At 33.5% G+C, this 18,914-nt stretch overlaps 1 protein-coding gene across 2 annotated transcripts in view; it reads right to left on the bottom strand.

Annotated features, from left to right (window-relative positions):
- LOC150109337 (cationic amino acid transporter 2-like) overlaps nucleotides 1–18,263 on the bottom strand; it is a 364,125-nt gene extending 345,862 nt beyond the window's left edge. Inside the window, exon 1 of one of the 2 annotated variants that reach the window (XM_090412716.1) lies at nucleotides 18,200–18,263. The gene's annotated coding sequence lies outside the window, so the exon portion shown is untranslated. Of the gene's footprint in view, nucleotides 1–7,872; nucleotides 7,984–18,199 lie in introns of those variants that run through there. The other variant, XM_090412725.1, reaches the window with a different exon arrangement.
- Between the last annotated feature and the right edge of the window lie 651 nt (nucleotides 18,264–18,914).

The raw sequence follows: 18,914 nt of genomic DNA, 5'->3' as shown, positions 1-18,914 counted from the left end.
AATCATGGCTTACCTTATGAAATTTATCTACTGTATTATGAGAGATTAACAAGAATATTACTGTGTGATAAAATAAAATGGTCGACCATTATATAACCGATAATATTTCCTATATCGCAATTTAAAGGTTGATTGCGCATTTTGTTCTTTCTTGTCGCGCTTTAAGACTGCGCGTGCAACATTTAAAGCGCAATTGCGTTCCACAAATTGTATTTCATGCGCATTAGCGAGTGACTGTGATATTAAATTATACAATTTCGACCTTCTTAATAATAATACATTATTTTTATATGGATGAATAATTAATATATTGTAATTTTTAACTTGGTTATTTAACGATGACTATTTAATCATTTTCGGTAGGATTAGTATTCAGCATGAAAAAATATTAACCATAAAGCGGTTAAGTATTATATAAATACGTGGATTTATTCGTTTTTATGGACTTTCCCTTCATGAGAACTAGCACTAATTTATAGAGAATGACAGCATTTTTCCAAGGGGGAGAAAAAACGCTATTTCATACCGCAAAAACAGTCAAATCGTGCAGAAGAACAGGGGAAACACTTTTCTTATAAGCCTAGTTGCTTTGTCTATAATTCAAAAACAATTCCACAAAGGACGATTCTGTCTTCTTGGGAAAAAAAGAAAAATTACAGAATGGAGTAAAATCTGATCGAACCACCAATCGCTGCACTTCTATCACACATCGAGGTATCGAATTCACAAATTAAGTACACATATAACTGCCCACTCAGTCTCCAAAAGTTAGATAGGGCTAAAACGGCCTCACCTATCTACATCATCATCATCATCATCTATTCACTGGATATCCACAGATGCCGTATGAGGCGGATGCTTTTCTGGAGGCTTCTACTCTCTGAAGATCACTCACTCCACACACACCCTCCAACCATCCATCCATCTCATTGACGGTCTATCCCTTCCTCTTTTTCCAGGAATTTTACCTTCTATTACTGCTCTGAGAGGTCCTCCTTCCATCCTTTCAAAGTGTCCAAAATGTTTTAACTTTCTCCTGACAATATCCGTAAGGAGCCTTAAAGTTCTATTGATCTTTTCTAACACTCATTCATTTGTACTCCCTATAAGGGAATAAAAAGTATTAGCTGATGTTTTATGACGTAATCAGTGTAAACTGTAACTGAAATTTAATGTCACTCCTCTTTCAACGAAACAATCACTCTTCTCAACAAAAGGCGAGGTTTATCAGCCTTACCCTGATCACGTCTTACGGATGATCTGAAGGGTTCGCTCGGATTAAGAACGGAACGTTATAATAGTTTATTAGGTGATTCAAGCGAAAAAAATAATAAAATGAAATAAAATAAAATAAAATGGGATTGTCTCGTTAAAATGGTAACGCTTTACTTAAAGGAAGTTTGGTGTATTCATAGAAAGAAACTGGATTGCATCTAGCAAAATGTCATACAGTTTATACTACTATGTATAAAAAGAATTCTTACTGAAATGCACTGGGCAAATTTAATTTTGGTCTAGATTGAACAATTTGATCACTTTAGGAATCTCATTATACGAAAGGGCCTATTTATAACCTGAGAGTTCTTGGCAATATATTATTATTATTATTATTATCGCAGCACAATTTGATGAAAGAGACATCCGAACTATATCAAGAACTTAATTCCCTAAAACTATAATAGAAACGTTTTAAATCAGTAACAATATAAAGATCTTGTTATAAACGGTCTTCCTGAAACTGCACCTACAGAAAACCGCAGAGACGTAGTTTTAAAATTAGGCCATGCAATCGACATCCCTTTACAGCATAACGACATTCAGATCGTAAATCGGATTCCCAGGAAGAGCAAAAAAACAAGACTTGCCTCCCGCACCAGTCATAGTTCGTCTTACAAGCAAGTCCACAAGAGACAATCTCATAAAAGCAAACAGAGAAAAAAAAACATTTGCCAAGGACTTGAACGCATTCAAGACAATAGACCAATCTTCGTATCCGAATATTTAACACCATTCAACCAGAATCTGTTGTACCAAGAAAGAAAAGCAAAAACACAAAAAACTTATCAATTTTTGTGGATCAGAGATTCCAAGATATTTTTGAGGAAGTCACAAACTTCAAAGCCGATAGCAATCAAAAGCTCAGAAGACATAGAAAGGCTGCCACAGTAAAAAAAACAACAACAAAAAATCTCCTTATTAGTTCAAAAAGAAGACCACAATAAAAATCAATGTGAACCATCAAGACAGACGCAATAACACCAGAATATATAGGCAATTTCACTTTGATCAGACCTTTCAGATCATTCATTTAACCTCTCAAACATCAGCCTGCTTCCAACACAGCAATCAAATTAATAAAAGATATCTAACCGGTGTCATCCTAAAAAGCTTCGAGGATGCGAGCATCTCAACCGAGATCAACAGAAAGAAAGATTATTATTATTGCACGGACACTCCTTGGAGTCCTAAGATTCATCGTGGGCGACCCAAACCATCAACGTATAATCTATCGTACTTCTTGAAACCATTAACAGACAAAGCACTTACAACTGACTCAGGCATCCCATTCCATTCTTTCACCATCCTCCAAACGAAAAATCTGGTCCTCACGCCCTTGCTAATCACACTTCTTATCCAACTTCCAGGGATTACCTGGACAGATATGGATGTTCTGCTCCCTCTAGCAAGTGTTGGAACATTTCCCCTACATCAATCCTATAAAATCCTTTAAGTAACGTAAATGTTTCGATCATATCCCCCCTTTTTATCGTTTATCAACCAATTTTTGCAATCCACAAACCCTCGATCTGTCCTCAATCTCTCCAACACAGACCACACCTGAGCACAGTAATCCGGACGTGGTCGTATTAAGGCTTTACAAAGAGTAATGATAACTCCCTTAGCTCTGCTTTTTACTAAATTCTTCAATGAACAAGTAATCCTGTGAGCTAACCCTGGATACTTTCGCAAATATGCCCTGTATATATCAATAGCTGTTCCAATAACATCGTGGTTCTCCGTCTCCTTCGAGTATTTTAGCAGGACTCTGACATAATAAACAATAAAAGAAAAGTTCTCCAAATAACACGCTAATTTAACGAATATTTAATATTTACAGAGAATTTGCATTTGTGTCTTCTTCAGTGAATAAGTAAATATGATGAGTAGGTAAATTTCAATAATAAATAATACGCCAATACAAAACTTTCGGATCATAAATAGCTTATATTTTATTTAGTTTTTGTATAATACTTATTGTATTATTATTATAATACAAATTTCTCCAAGAGTTGAGAACTCATTTTTAGATCACACAATACCTAAATAACCCCCCCCCCCGCTCACTCTCTCTGAAAATATTCACTGAAGATGAACTCACAATATCGTAGTAGGCCATTTCGCTCATTAACTACAAACCGCCAGAAGAATCCTTATATCTTACGTTTCCTAATTACATCCCCTACTTAATTTCCAGAGGTTGTTATGCTGTTTTTTTTTTCCAATTTTCTTATTTTTGAATTATTTTTACGCGTACATATTATCATTAAACAGTTTATACAGCTGTTTAATGATAATATGTTTTTAAACCCTAGTGTATGTAGCAATCCAACCTCGATTAAAAGTTTTTAATGTGCAGGAAAAAGATTTTCCCTGCTTTTAATATACATTGTGTATGCTGTGTCATTTAGGTAGTTTTATTCAAATATCTGTGAATGAAGATTGCTGTTTGTGAAATCAGTAATGAACACAATGGGTAGTTATCGTGTAGCGCAATTGAAAGAACAAATGGACATTGCGTACTTCGACTAGAAAAGAACTGAGTTCGATTCTCGTCGTGACGAGAGGAATCTGAGCTTTTTTCAATTGAATGTAGGTAGGTTAACCGATCTCATACGGAGGTAGGCAGGTTTTTTCTCCCAGAAACTCAGGTTTTTCCTCCCGTATACAGAAACACTTGCAACAAAAGTTGGTCGATTGGTAGAGCCTCTGCTATTAATGGCTCGCAAAAACCTAAGCAAGCTTGAGCGCGGTTAGTAGTTGGAAGGGACACAATCGTTCGATGCTGTTGGCACACTCTCCCTCGATGAGTCTTTGGACTCCCTGGAGGTGTCACATAATAATAATAAGAATAATAAAAAAGTTACAGATAAAAAATATTTGTTGTTGGCAGTGTGCGATAGATGGCGTTGATGATAGCGGTGTGGTGGTGGTGGTGGTGGTAGTAGTAGTTATGGTGGAGTAGGTGCCCTCTCTTCCCACGACGAATCCCTGGAAATGTCACGGAATAATAATATTTATTTAAAGTCTTAATCATAACGGCGCAATAACGTTTTAATTGCGCGATGAAATAAGTGAATAAAAATGTGAAAGATAAATACAGTTTAAATAGCTCATTGAAGAGAATTCTAACTAAAATATAAGAAACATAAAGATCTTTGAAAGCTTTGTATTCTATTTATAAACATTTTCTTTTTCTTGATATCGGTTTTTACCTGCTTATCATCTGATATCAACTCTACAATGCAAACTTTACAATGCAAAGTTTTCTCTTATTTCGAAATTTACCAAAAAAATTTTTTCTTAAACTCCATTTTAATGTGATGCAAATCTGTAGAAAGAAAACTTTTAAGAACTTCTAAAGAATTATTCGAAACAGGATTATGTCTTGGAATAAATTTTGTCTATCTGATCAGTCTTCAGGGCCGGTTCGAGAGTATCTGATGCCCAAGGCAAAGAAAACTTAAGCGCCCCATACATTGTCTTAATATATACATTGTCTATACATTGTAGCAAAATTTGGCGCCAACGTCAACAGGCGATTGCCTAGGTTCGCCTAATGATAAAACCTGCCTTGCCAGTCTTTCCATGTGAATGCCAATAAATCTTTATAAATAAAATACGTTTGATATACAGTATATATCTATATGAATGAATATGAAAGTTTCAGTGGTGGATGAGTAAAATATTAAAATTCACAGTGAATGACAATACAGAATGCACCTACTGTTGACAGGGTGTAACACAGAGGCAGCCTGCCTCACGGCGCGGCTTGATAAGGGCGCTCGTTCAGCCATATTGAGGTAGGCGCCTTCGCTACGGAAAACTTCTTTCCGTAGCAAGTGCGGAAAGAAGTTTTTTCCAAGCTTAAACTGATTAAAAATTATTTGCAAACAGCAATGATCGGAAAAGGATTGATTGGTTTATAAACTCTTCTAAATTTAAATTTAGAAGAGTTTATAAACAGTTTTATTGTGTGAAATCCCTGTAGAGCAAACATTTAATTATTATTATTATTATGTAATCGTTTTGCATTAATGTTTCTCTTGTAATAAAAACAAAATAGCAATTGGAGATTTTCTTATATTTTTGTCTTATAATCCATCAGGGGAGATATTGAATTATTTGCCTCAGGGCATGATCTACTCTGGCGATGTTTGAAAAGTATCCGGCTTCGAAACTTATTTTTGAATCCTTATAAGCGATTTCATGTTATTTTCAGTTGAAGATGAGTTAACCATACGGGAATACAGTTTTTGATCCCGGAAACTTGAATCTTCCTTCCTGAAAAACGGAAAACCAGCAGGAGAATTTAACTAGAAAAAAAAATTAAGAAGTAAAATAAATAAAGTCTGTGGATGAAGCATGGAGTAGCTTGTGTACAGGTGCTTGGCAATCATGCCAACAACAGCTCAAAAAATATAAATTTTAGATATCAATTATTATTATTATTATTATTATTATTATTATTATTATTATTATTATGTGGCACCTACAAGGAATCCAAGGACAAATTGTGGGAGAGCACTCCATCTATACACCCTATATCTATACGTCTCTACTGCTTAATACGCCATCGGCTCACAGCAGCAATATTCACCATCTATATACAACGCCACCTATCGCCACCAACAGTATTTTTTGTCAGCAAATTGTGTATTCTGCATGTTGGATGAAAACCTCAAGTTTTGAGCAGAAAAAACCTGCTACTTCGTATTAGATAACTAACTGTCACATTCAATTAAAAAAAAAAAAAAGCGTATAAAGTTGTGGATAGCAAACCTAGGTACCTTAAAGCATTAAAACTATTAATAGTAACAATGTAGGTCCTTGTTGCTATTAATATACCTAATACAAATAAATAATCACAGATGAACTATTCCATATTAAGGTATAACCCCTCCCCTCTCTCTTTTCCTTTCCTTTCCTTTTTTTCAGTATGCTAACAAGATATTCAGAAAGTTTGAAAATTTTCAAGAAATAATGTGATCATCATAATAAAGGTGAATATGACGTAAGACACTCTATGGATAAAAAATGAAAAAAAAAAACTTGGGTTTGAAATCTCGTCAAGAACGCAAGAAATTTTTGTTTTTGTGTTCTAGCCGTTTTTAATTAAGTGAATTATTGGCAGATGTAAGTGCGAATTTTTGGTTGTTATTTTGATTTATTATATTGCCCTCCAAAATAGATATACAATTTGCTATATCTTCAAATTATATGTGACCTGGTTTATGAAAACAACACCGAGTTTCGTTTGTTTTCTATGAATTTAAATGGTATTTGTTTAGTTGCACTTGGAACTATACAGCATTAGGAATAGACAATAGTTGCGCACGGAATACACCTTTTCCTGTTTGAACTTCCTGACTTGCATTTTGTAAAACGGAATTGCAGTTTCTAAAATTATCTTTGTAATTTCCTTTTTTCTTGTACGAAAATAGACAAAGTCAGAATAAAAGATAAAAAAGGGTACTGGAAAGATAAAAACAAAAAAGTGCACCAACGAACAAACAGCGCCTCTTAATATAAGAATAATGAATATTTTTTTATTGTATTATATTTTAAACGACGTTAAAAGAGGTTAACGTAATGGATACATGTTGACCTAAATTTATCAGCACATCAGCCTTTTGCTTCGTATGTTAAGAATGAAGAGATGGGAAAAGACCTTTGTCTAATTATGTGACAGTTTTAAAAGCACAATCAAGTACTATTGCAGTAATTCTTTATAATGATTATTCATGATTATTCATTGTTCGACGTTGTTCGAGTTTATAAGTTTCAGCGATTTGAAAAAATGAAAAGTTTTTATAACAACTGTTTTTTTTTCTTTTCAACACGGCAAAAGAAAAATATCTTTATATGAAACGCAATTAGTTTTGCTTTATACTTTAGAGTAGAGTACCCGGACCATTAATGTTATAAAATAAATCAATAAATAAATAAAAGTAGAGCAGAGTTGTTGTTCTTCATGACAAAATACCGAGCAGCTCGTAAAAATAATAAATAAAAAGTTCGAACTACAATTTTTAAGACATACTTTAAAACTTAAATGGTTTCTTCTCTCTCAACCAAGAAAATAAAAATAAAATTCATTCCACCTACCTAGTAAAGATTTTAGTAAATGTAACATTCGGGGAAAAAAACAGTAGCTATATTAAAAAAAAAAAAAAGTAGTATAAAAATAAGAAAAAGTTAAATGAAACAAAGGAAGGAATATCAGTGACAAATTCAAGATTATTTCAGGGTTGCTGAAGCAACAGCATAACTGAATATTATAATAATATATATATATATATTAATTTTAGTATATATATTTTAAATGAAAAAAAATATATATATTATACGGACTAATAAGACAGTATTTATTTTTTTGAGCAGTTAAGGCTTTAAGAGGATATTGTACTACTTTAATCAATATTCTTCTAATTATGTATAACCCAGATGGAATAAAATATTACATTATGAATATTATTATTATTATTATCATCACAATTATTATTACATTAACTCTCATGTGCATGTTTTAAATATTACATTACAATGTGAAAACAGTATACATATATTACAACAGTCCGGACACAGACTTACGGAAAATCTCTCCTGTCTGAAACTTATCTGTCATACAAAAGGTTAAAGAAAAATTACAGGAAAAAAAAGAAATATATATATTTAAATAAGAAATTATGTTAAAAGAGAGATAAATAATAAAATTAATTAAACTGAAATAACTTGATATTCAGAACTATAAAGTTATATTCCCCTGCATGCATTTGAAAGAAAATTTAAAGTACAGTAGTTACTTACTCTCTGCATTTATTAAAAATGGAAGATGTAAATTATCACTGAATTGTGGTCAATATGATAAGGAAGAACACGAAAGTAATTTATACGGCTGATGAAATACAACGTAGATGACGAATAGTCGTATCATAAATATCACAAGTCAACAAACAGTAGACGAAGCATTATCTTAGGATATGTTGTTCAACTATGTATCTAAATGAATATCTCGTGAATTAAAGTACTTACGCCATCTTTATGAACAGTAATCGCTGCAAAATAAATGCGCTCATAGGTTGTTAGTATGAAGCGAGCAGGCATTAATGTGCTAACTATTCAGTCTACTAATTGAAAATCACGGAAAAGGAAAGTTCAACGTTCGAGAAGCAATGAAAAATAAAAGTTTAGTACTTTTATTTTTCATTGCCATGCATTCAAGAAACGCAAACTGCTCTTAATTTATATACAATCAGTTATTTAAAAAAAAAATGAAGTGAAAAAAAAGTCGTGCAAAATAAACTCAAAGTATACAACTAATAAATAAATACGTCAATCATTTAATTCCGCCATTCTTTTAGGTTCGTAAATATAGTGTTTCACACTGAAAGCAATTTTGCATTTCAATGATTTACTAATTAAAAAGTAACATTTAAAAAAATGATCTGCGCAGCAGTGAAAAAAATACTAAAAATAAAAAGTCGAACAGACCTTTTTTTTTTAAATTAAACCTTTTATTATATCAAGCGAACACTAAAAATACATTGGAACCAAATTAGAAATGACTAAAAGAGGTTGACCAATAATTCATTCATAGAAATTATTATTACTATTAATAACAATAATAATAATTTCTAACCTGTAACTCAATCTTAATTGAAAATGGTCTAAAAAATTCTTCATATTCTTCATATCGATTCGATAGCAGATAATTTCCAAATAATGCATGATGACATAATATAGTTTATGCCTCAAGGTTTGATAATCCCTATTCTTGAGATTGGGTGTGTCTGTCCAACGTGAGGTCAGAAATAAGTCACACAAAAGTGAACATTAGCTCAGAATAAAATGTATTTCAAGAAATAAAGCAACCGTGCATATCATTCACTGTAATAGTACATGTTAATTATTGTAGCGGTATGTGTCTTAATTAAATTACGGACAAACATAAAACAGATTTTAAAAAATTTAGGAAAAGCAAAGATGATAATGCTGTTCCATGGATAACAGACACCATCTGCCAAAGCAAGACGCATTTCTGTACCCTTTAATAAGTAGGAGTAATTCTGATGACTAACTGAAAATGAACGCAACAAAATTAGATCATGTAATATCAGTGAGGTACATTGGAAAGGTTTGAGGAACTGCACAATGAAAGCCATCACTTGACCAATTGTCAAGTGATGGCTAAGAGTGGAGATTGTTTGCCCACCAGTCTTCAAGAAGTTAGTTATGTTTTTGTTTTTGTTTTCTCTCAGAATGATTTATGCATGGTACCTCTATTCCTACAAAACTTGTTCGTTCTTAGATATTCTCTTCCATGAAAATTTAATGCCAAGAACTACTTACGAAACTTATCAGGGGAATGATCAGAGAATTTGTTTCTTGCAAATAAGTATTTTGGATAAAAGTCAACAACTTAAAATCATATGAAGAGTGAAGGTTTTCATTCTAGAAAGATTGACTTCGATAATTCTATTTTCCAAGTGCTAGAATTATAAGATAATTAGAATTATTGCAGTGTGTCAAATAAACGCAGCTCTGGGAATAGCAGGGAGAGGGCTATTCACAATTCTCGTTGGAGACACACGATGATCAATATTTCTTTAGCTTAATAGGAACAGGTAGGTATGGCACTATCCCCAACAAGATATGGCATACAGTACAAAAAAAAAAAAAAAAAGAACTTGAAACGATAACAAAGACACTAATTATAGGAGCAGGCCTTGCACACACAGATGGATATATCATAAATAACGACTTCTTAATGGGCAAGATCCTGTTTGAACTTTTTCATTGAAAAAATCCAAAGTAGTCACTTCTGACAAGATCAAGATAAGATAAGGAATCGTGACGTGATTGGTTGTTGAGATGATGACGTCATTGTGTGTGTGTGACGTCATGAGTTTGGAATGTTAGGAATTTTTCTGGGGCGCATCTGTGTGTGTGACGTCATGTTCGCGTATGGAATTATGGGTGATGATTAGAGATAAGGATTCGTGTTGTGATTGGTGGTGCACTTCTGACAAGATCAAGATCAAGATAAGATAAGGAATTGTCACGTGTATGTGTGTTGTTTTCAGATGAAGATAAGTGACGGTATTTGTTAGTTGTAAATAAGTGACATGGATTGACGTGGCAGAATAACACTATACTTTCCTTTCCTTTCCTTTGATTCCCTTCTCCAAGAAAAAACTTTGCTACGAACCTGTGAGATTGAGAGTTTTCATAGTGAGCTATTCCATCCCTTCGTTGGGCTGAGTCCAGTCAACCTTCACTTCTTCGCCGAGTTCTGCTGATGATCTAGATATACCTTCTCCTACTGTAATTAAAACACTTCGGTCTCTAGAGTGCTATGTTAGGAGATTAGCATTTTTCTTCCTGCATGATACTGTAGCACAGTATGGATTATATATATATACACACACAGGGTGGTTCAAAATTCCACGTACAAACTTTGAGGGGAGGTAGAGATCAAAATCAACCATATTCACATAGGAAAGCATGACCGGAATGTATGTATGTAGAAATATATGTAGAAAGTTTATTACCATGGGTATAATGCTATGTATTAAAGGCAAGGGGCCACTACCCAGACCGGTTTCGACCTTTATTGAGGTCTCGTCAGTGGGAGCCAGGCTAGCATCATACATCTCCTCCAGAGATGTGCTTTGCATTAAGGATAAATATTAAGAATAGTGATCAGAGCTTATGCTACCTTTACCACGAGTTGCCTTGGTCTTGCACTACGTGCAGGGTCAGCTAGACTTGCAACACTTGCAGGCGCAAACTTGACTGACTTGTCTGTTTGCTTACTTGGGAAATGGAGTAAAAAACCAGGTTTATATTTAAAATAACTTGGTATCTTTAACATATATATATATATATATATATATATATATATATATATATATATATATATATATATATATATATATATATATATATATATATATATATATTGATTATATATTAATCTCACACGAGTTTACCGAACTTGCAGTGGTATCGTGCGTGTGTGTGCAAGCGAATAAAAAGATAAAAGGAACTGGTTGATGTTTTTTTTTTTTTCAGTCGACAGTCTTAATAAAGAATCAGAAGACGATAACTATTTGAGACGAAACAATTTTTCAGGTTTTTGTTCTTTGAAAAATGTGAGCTGGCTTTGTTTATTAATATTCTAAATGTAGGAAATTGTTGCATTTTATTTCAGTAAACTTGTGTCAGTAAACTTTGGTTTTGATGAAGGACGACATCTTATCATTATTCGTTATAGTGGAATTCTAGCGTGATTTACTGCAGTAATTCAACCACGACAAGTATTTGAATTAGAAGTGCAAAAACAGTGGGTAAAAAAAAGGAAAAAAAATCGAATCATGAAGATCATTGGGTACTATTTCAGCGCTAAATGTATTACAGCGTCAAATATAAAATGACAAATAAATAAATCCGCTCAAACTTGTTATTCCCCAAAGGGAATAGGCGAGGCCGTTCAGTCACTAACTTGGAGAAACTGTAGGGGAGTATATTTCTTTTTATTTATTTATTCATTCGTTCATTTTCTGTTACAAGAGTGGACGACGCCTTCTCAACAACCCCTCCATCTGAATCTGATTTATCACTTAGCAGCTCATCAACAGCATGCAATACAATATTAAATGTTTCGCTATCCTCACTTAGTTCTTAAGAGAACCAAGTGAGGATAGAAGCGAAATCAGTGCTTTATAGCAAAACAAACAAAAAATTTCATAAAATATCTCTGTTTTATTCAGAAATGTACTGAAAAATTCCTGTTCAGTGTAAGGAAGGGGGGGGGTGTCATCAATGATGTCAAAGTGAACACACACACACACACACACACACACACACACACACACACACACACACAGAGGAAATACTGCATAAAGTAGATTTTTAATAAATATTTCTCAAACGCTTATAGATTACTTTACTCTCAATTGACTGCAACTAAAATTCACGTTTTTCCTTGATATTAGCAGGCTATACTGACTTATGATCGAATGCGGCTGGACTTGTACCACTTCTCTTCAGATTAGTCAGTATCACACTAGAAGAAGTAATAGTTATGTTTTATTCTCTTATTGCATCCGGTTTTCATCCGAACTCTACTATTTCGTAAATGCCCTTCAAGTAGCTTTTATTGATCGTTTTTTCGAATCCACATGCAAGCGTCAAAACTGCATATTGTTTATAATGAACCGCTTCCGTTTTTCAGAGCACCAAAACCAAACAATGATAAGGTCATGCTGTATCCCAAGGCAGTGAGTTCACTAAAGAATTCTGTTGTTCACCTGGAGTTTGGATTTCATGTTTTATACGGACAACTTCGATGATGGTAGAAGTGATATTTTTAGGATTTTACCGATCCCTATCATTGTCAGATATTGAACCATAGAATCAGATATTAGAACCCATAGAAGGATTCTAAGGCTTCTAATATCTGATAATATCAGTTTTTTTTTTTCTTCACACATTCTCCTCGAGTGTTCTCTCTAAAATACCTTGAATATAATACCTTGAAAGAGCATAGAAAGAAAATTTCCACATGATGATTCGGCAATAAGGAGCATGAAGTGAATGCAACTACTTTGGTATTTAAATCTTCACAATTCGTTCCGAATGTGATCACCTCTGACATCGGCATTTTTTCAAGAAGAAAGTCGCGATAGCTAATTCTACATTCTGGTTCGACAAAAAACACTATCCTTGTCGCAGGTTTTTCGGGACGACTTTTAATCCCCACTTCTCACTTCTGTTGCTAAGTGCCAACGAGTTTTCTTTTCCGTGTTATTTCGAAAATAATAATAATAATAAGGATATTGGTTTTGCATTCAGTAGTTTTTTTAATAATTTTTGAGTGATTTTTAAACTATGTTAAATTGCTACATTTCTATGCTGGAAAAGTTTAATTTCTCCAAGAAATATCAGCTTTTTTGAGTGACATCATATAAATATATCTTCTTCGAAGGTGTCCCAAACTTTCACACTTTACTAATTTCTATTTTCTCTCGATGTGTGATATCACTCAAGGATAGCCATTAATTTCAAAGACAATCCTGTAAGAGGCACTAATATACAATCAAAATATATACAGACTAGATTGGTACATTAAGGACCAGTGACGTTTTTAGGGCGGTGGATAAAAAGGGATTACAATTTAAAACTAAAAATTCTACTAAATCTTTAGAATAGTAATCAAAATGAAGCACTGGTAAAGCCATGCATACAATTTTATGATGTTTGAGATGACTGTTGGAAAAGTTAAATTCAGTATGTTTAGAGAGGAGTTGATGGGTGATTTCCAGACATCATTTAGAAAGAAGAAACTCTGATTTCTGAGTTTCTAATTCATTCTGGGAGTAACTGAGAGCATGAAGACACCTTGATTTGGCATGAAAGGAATTTTCCTCTATATCCCAATCTATTGCTTGATATGTGGTAGCTGAATGATGTTCAAGACAAGAGCTTTCTTCTCTTGTGTATTCCCTTGAGATATTCCTCCTATCTGATTTAAAACTCCTGCTTGACCTATGTGAGATAGGTCATGGAATTCTCTGAAACCCAGCATTGTAAAATGGGATAATGACTTTCGGATACCTAAGGAAACTACTTGGGTTAGATGGGTTCGTAAGACACTCTGATATTATGGCTCTTATAAGAACAGGACCGCGATTTTGATGGAACAATTAACTATGTACGGCATCCAAATAGTCTACATATCGGATATAAAGATTTTAGTAGTGAGGAGTATCAGGAAATAACATCCTCTGAACGGCGTTCTTGGAATAGTCGTTAGAGACGAAGTAAGCAGAAAAAAGACTGAAGTTCTTTCTTTAGCCTATATCCATCTTTCATGAACACTGTCCAAAGGATGCTATACATCCCCCCCCTCCTCAGGCAAAATTCTAATTTCCATTACACCTATTTCGGAGTTTTTGTTATCGTCATTCGAACATCCGCAACACAATCGGTATCGATGATGCCTGTTAGTTGGAAAGACCTGGGTTCGAGTACCATGTAAGGACAAAGAACCTTTATGGATCCATCTTTTCAAGCCGTGAAAAAAAACTCTGCTACCTCTATATTATATCGGAAATCTATAGGGAATTTCATCCCGCTAAACAGTGAAACCAACCAGAGGAAGACACCATTGTTAGACATAATATACTGACTTCACAACCTTAGTGGCTTCCACCGTAAATCCAAACATTAACAACCAACAAGAATGATAAACCAGAATTTATCATTCACAACATGATAAATCACTTTTAATATGATATTCGTTTTGGGCATCTCTTTCTGATCTTTCAAAGCACTTTCAGACGACACTTGTTCACCATCTTCATTCCAAATATTCATGTTCTCTGCTGAATAAAACTTACTTAACCTACATCGCAGAAAGTCAATAGTGTTAATTTTTTTTAAAAACCAAACTATATTTGCCGGCATTATTATACACTATAGCTTCAGCTTTATTAGACCATCAACTTTTCATATCACGTTCACTTGAGAAAAAGGCAGAATAATCAGGATTCTGTTGATCTCTTTTTTTGGCAAAAGGTCCACAGAGATAGAGACTGAGGTGTTATACCTATGTTAGGAGATGATCTACCAGGTTGTGTCAGGCAAGAGAAATAAATGGATCACAGCAATTACAATCGTTATGAGCGCGTTATTACATATTTGTTAACACGTATTTTTCCGAAGATGTTATTGTTGTCAAGATCCAAGAAAATACAAAAAGATCAATCAACTAAAGATCTGGAACATCTTATTTTCTCTTGATATTACTGTTCGCACACACCTTGCACTTCCAATGGCAAACCTTACCATAATAATAATAATAATAATAATAACCTAAGTGGCAATCATTCATACTGGAATGGCTCATAAGGAAAATTTTCTCACGGTTTTTCCATTACTTCAGCATACAACTTTAAAAAAAAAAGGAGGGGGGGGGAGGCCGTTCATAATATATTCAAGCATATGAGTTTACAGTTCCATCTTTAATAACCGAATTGAGATTAATTAAATAACTGTATATAATTACACCAAATATATCTATTAAACGCATCCATTGTTTAATAGAACATTTTGAGAGAGCTAACTATATGCCATTTATCTTTGTCAATGGACAGTTAAAAGAGAAGAGTCCCGTAGCAGAGGAATTGACTTCTTCAAGGTTAAATAACAACGAACTGGCTCCTATTTTTGTTTACACCAGACAAACGTCCTTGGTAGCTCGCGCTCACTTCTCTAACATTATCGAACAGTTCTCTCACCCTTGGAAGTATCAACCAAAATGCTGACCTACATCTTCTTTCACAAAGCATAACACTACTGAGGGTCTCTCAGGAAGCTGGAAGCAAATTAAAATTCCAATAACTTGCATGCTTTTGGCCTACTTTACTCTGACAATTTTGGCAGGTCTCAGGACCTGTATGAATTATGTGACCTAAAGGCATGAGTCAGTGTAATTACTTCAACTATTAGAGAGCAATAAATATTCACACCAAATTTCCTACGTTATTCCTATGTAACAAAAATAAGTAGCGTTTATTACTTCCTCACGTTGTAAGGAAGTAATAAATACTACTCATGGGCTCTGACATTGAATTTTATGAGACTTGACTTGTATAATAACGATTGTGAAATCTAGTGGGTTTCTTCCAACAAATATGACATGCAAATGGTAGAATACAAACACATTATCTTGAGTATTTAAAGTCAGAGAGAGATACTGAATATCGAGGGAGAGCACATATCCAACGAGTATATATGTTACCGCTAAAGTGCGAAAACCGTTAATGTGCACATTACCTAGCTAATCTGCAGATTAACTGATTTGTTCCGTTAACGTGCGGAATCAAGAGTTTTCCGCATTTTACCTAGGTAATGTGCACATTAACGGCATCCGTATCGTTAAAGTTCAAAAGTTTGTTTCTCTCATTTCCTTTCCCTACTCCTTCCCCCCTCTCCCTCCACTTTTAGTTTGGTTTTTTAATAAGTAAACATAATTTTATCATGTTTTTTTTCTTAATTGTAATAATATTTTAAACCGTTTGATTCCTTGTATTATATTAATTGATTGATGATTGATTCTATCAACTAATTTGTTGATTGTTTGATTGTATTAACTTGATTCTTTAGATATCAAAAAATAAATAAATAACATTATCTTAATTTAAACAAACAGAAACGTTGCTGTTGTTCCAGCAAAGATCTTATTTTCACTTTAACGAGTGCCTAGTAGGTAATGTGCAGATTACCTAGGTAATTTGAGAAATGAAACAATTTTCCGAACATTAACGGATCACCGTAGTTAATCTGCACAATACCTAGATAATCTGCAGAATAACTGATTTCTGCACTTTAGCGGTAACATATAGACCAATGCAATGAGCAAACTTATCGGTTTTTATTATCAAATTCTAATATAAAATGGTGCTAACGCAATGAGCGTAATTTATTCAGTCAAGTGGATGAAATTATGAAATTCGATTTAAAAACTAGACAAGTTTTCAAAGCATGTTATTTTATCATATACTTTCCTTAAAAAAATCCTATAAATGTTAGCAATATCTGAGATAGTGTGTGTGTGTGTGTGTGTGTGTGGCCGGGGGGGGGGGGAGGCTGTTACAGTGATAACATAGTTGCTCTTAGACGCGAGTAAAAGGTTATTTCTCTATTTGAATCTTCAAAATGGACTGTGACAGCCCCCCCCCCCCTCCCTTCATGAGGCTGAAAACACGATCTCAAGAAGTCGCAGATATACAAATCAACACAACACAACAGTTAGGGATAACGCATAAACAATACTACCTTCAATTATTAAAATATTGAAGGTTTACTGGGATCGCTACGCTTTCTTTACAATTTCCAAAGAAAAAAAAATGTCACGAAACTCTTTGATCTGCTATTGTACATATTACATACATGTACGAATGTCTCATACAAATAAGAATATTAAAAAAAAAAAAAAAATGAAATCTGGACCCAGAACTGCTACTCTGTTAAGGTAGTTTTTCATAAGGTTACTATATCTGGTGAATGACAAGTTTAAATAAAACATTTATAATTGTATATTTATTTTACAAATGAGAAATTAACTTAAATTAAGCTTAAACATTATGGCTTACTGAAGACCTGAGGTGACTTCAAAAAGCTTCATATATAGCAAAGGTTGGTCGATTGGTAGAGAGCCTCTGCTATTAATGGGTCGCAAAAAAGTTAGCAAGTTTAAGCGATGTTAGTAGTTACGTTCAATCGTTAGATGCTGTTGGCACACTCTCCCTCTCATGAGTCTTTGGACTCTCTGGAGGTGTCACATAAGAATAATAATATTCTCCAAGATGGCAGAGTTTAGAGACCATATTATCCTACCCAGAACGCTAATTTAATAAATATTCAACTTTTGTGGATGGCGCTGTCATAAGAAAAACGAAAATAAAATAAACTGCTATATTTTAGATACATTTTAATCATTTTGATTATTAAAAGTTCTTGTATAGCTATTAATTAATTAATCAGGCGATTGAAAACTTGCGTTTAATCCTTCTGGTAATATCACTAGCAAAACTTAAATAAAACAAATATGATCAATCTTAAGTAATAAACTTAAATAGCATTTTCCATTATCCAATTATGGAGTGATTAAAAAATATTCACCTTGTTTCCCTTCTCATTTCTTGAAAGAAATAAACTGTATGCAAAATTTAAGAAAAGCGCTTATTCTATAATTTTTAACTTAACGATACATTGATAATATATAAAGAATATAATTTTTCGTTACGAAAATAATTCAAAATTTCACACAATGACTAAAAAGCCTGCTTTATAAGCATTAATCTATAACTTCTATAATTTGATTAGGGGAAGGCAAATATAAAATTCTTACTTTATAGTTCAAATCTGATGCTGCTTCTTACAACAACAACAAAAGTTAATCCACTCTGTGGATAGTTTGGCATCGATAGGTACAACTATCTCTTAACAACGAATAGAAAATGTTTTAGCGCGCCTACATATAAATCATTCACCACCAAGTGTTTTTGACTAAACAAGATAAATGGCCACTGACATGGCTTTGAAGTGTGTTGGACGCCATGGAGTACGCCATTTATAATCATTCATAAAGAGTTGGTTATTCACCTCTTTTATGCCGATAGTCATTTGAGTGGCTATCGGATCATCCAAAACGTTCGGAGAAGTGGTGACATGATACACGAGACAGAAGTAAAACAAAATAATTTATTTTAACCCAGCGTGACCGGTCATTTGCAAAGTTGGTGCTCTTTATTAAATTGCCCTTGATATTGAAGTGGGGTAGACAGATAAGAACTGTAATCAAAACAGTAGACGCTGTGTTAGTGTTCGTGAAAAGTGCCCTACTCGAATGTAATATAGACAAAACATATCCTAAAAAGTAGACAGTTTCTAACAAGTTTAAGGACAAGGTCATTCTTGTTTCTTTATTTCCAAATGGAATCCAGACTACAAAATCTGCTTGTTTTTAATAAGTGCTTTATTATTCTAATTATTATTACGAAGAAACTTTTCAAAAATAACGTATAATCGGAGAATATTCATAATCCATAGATGGATTTCAACCT

The sequence above is a fragment of the Typopeltis vanoorti genome, chromosome 2 (genome assembly GCF_054136105.1).
Source record: "Typopeltis vanoorti isolate ZY-2024b chromosome 2, IOZ_Tvanoo_1.0, whole genome shotgun sequence".
Classification (NCBI taxonomy): Eukaryota; Metazoa; Arthropoda; class Arachnida; order Uropygi; family Thelyphonidae; genus Typopeltis; species Typopeltis vanoorti.
The sequence above is the reverse complement of the archived record's forward strand: the minus strand, read 5'-3'. Positions and strand labels throughout refer to the sequence as shown.